Source organism: Piliocolobus tephrosceles, unplaced genomic scaffold, assembly GCF_002776525.5.
Source record: "Piliocolobus tephrosceles isolate RC106 unplaced genomic scaffold, ASM277652v3 unscaffolded_41479, whole genome shotgun sequence".
NCBI classification, from domain to species: Eukaryota; Metazoa; Chordata; class Mammalia; order Primates; family Cercopithecidae; genus Piliocolobus; species Piliocolobus tephrosceles.
The window spans coordinates 1-1,904 of record NW_022325953.1 but is presented as its reverse complement, the minus strand read 5'-3'; the positions used below and the strand labels follow the sequence as shown (position 1 = coordinate 1,904).

General features: G+C 47.1%; 1 pseudogene; it reads left to right on the top strand.

Moving 5' to 3' along the window:
* The first annotated feature begins 699 nt into the window (after positions 1 to 699).
* LOC113223484 lies at positions 700 to 1,088 on the top strand (annotated as a pseudogene).
* Positions 1,089 to 1,904: the final 816 nt, after the last annotated feature.

Below are 1,904 nucleotides of genomic sequence, written 5' to 3'. Positions count from 1 at the left end.
ACTGCAAGCTCCGCCTCCCAGGTTTTACGCCATTCTCCTGCCTCAGCCTCCAGAGTAGCGCCCGCCACCTCGCCCGGCTAGATTTTTGTATTTTTTAGTAGAGACGGGGTTTCACCGTGTTAGCCAGGATGGTCTCGATCTCCTGACCTCGTGATCCGCCCATCTCGGCCTCCCAAAGTGCTGGGATTACAGGCTTGAGCCACCGCGCCCGGCCCGAGACTTCATCTCAAAAAAAAAAAGGTCAGGTGCGGTGGCTGACATTTGTAATCCTAGCACTTTGGGAGGCCAAGGCAGGTAGATCACTTGATGCCAGAAGTTCAAGACCAGCCTGGCCAACATGGTGAAACCCTGTCTCTACTAAAAATACAAAAAATTAGCCGAGCATGGTGGCACACGCCTGCAGTCCCAGTTACTCGGGAGGCTGAAGCACAAGAAGCACTTGAACCTAGGAGGTGGAGGTTACAGTCAGCCAAGATCACAACCACAGCCCTTCAGCCTGGGCTGTGAGACTCTGTCTTAAAAAAAAAAAAAAAAAAAGATTAAAATAAAATAGTAAGTCTTACGTTATATATATTTTACCACACATACAAAACATAAACTCTCTGGACAGTCTGAATCACCGTGCCATGAAGCAGTAGGTGGTAGGATCTCACCGTGTGTCTGACTAGCCCTTTCTCTGCCTTGTTTGAACTTCGGCAGAACTTGCAAGGGTGGTGGTAAGGCTGAGAAGGACACCGGAAAGGCCAGGACAAAGGTGGTTGTTTCCCGCTCACAGAGAGCCTCCTTACAGTTCCCAGTGGGCCATATTCATAGACAGACATCTGAAATGTAGGACAACCAGTCATGGATGTGTGGGCGTGACTGCCACTGTGAACAGTGTAGCCATCCTTGGATACCTTACTGCAGAGATACTTGAAGCCGCATCAAAGGCACCAAAAGATTTAAAGGTAAAGCTATTACCCCTCATCATTTGCAACCTGCTATTAGTGAAAAAGAATTCGACTGTCTTATCAAGGCTACAATTGCTGCTGATAGTGTCATTCCACACATTCGCAAGTCTCTGGGAAGAAAGAACAACAGAAGACTATGTAAAGGATGCCTGGATTTCTTATTATCTCAGGTCTCTAATTAATCTAACAGCTCTCTATTGTTGGCGATTCCAGGGGAATACAGTCATGCCCCATGACACCTGGTTAATTTTTTTTTTTTTTTTTTTGAAACAAGGTTTTGCTCTGTCCCCCGGGCTGGAGTGCAGTGGCCGGATCTCAGCTCACTGCAAGCTCCGCCTCCCGGGTTTACGCCATTCTCCTGCCTCAGCCTCCGGAGTAGCTGGGACTACGGGCGCCGGCGACCTCGCCCGGCTAGTTTTTTGTATTTTTAGTAGAGACGGGGTTTCACCGTGTTAGCCAGGATGGTCTCGATCTCCTGACCTCGTGATCCGCCCGTCTCAGCCTCCCAAAGTGCTGGGATTACAGGCTTGAGCCACCGCGCCCGGCCGACACCTGGTTAATTTTTTAAAAAATTTTTAATAAAGACACAGTTTTTTGAGGAACCTCCATGCTCTTCTCCATAGTGGCTATACTAGTTTACATTCTCATCTACAGTATGTAAGTGTTCCCTTTTCAGCCGGGTGCGGTGTCTCACACCTGTAATCCCAGCACTTTGGGATGCCGAGGTGGGTGGATCACGAGGTCAGGAATTCGAGATTAGCCTGGCCAATATGGTGAAACCCTGTCTCTACTAATAATACAAAAATTAGCCAGGCTAATTAGCCTGGCTAATCCATTTTGCTTATAAAATTATTAGATTTACTCCTATGTTTTATATTTGTGTTGCCCAGGCTGGTCTTGAACTCTATTTTTTTTTTTTATTTTTTATTTTTTGAGACAGGGTCTGGCTCTGTA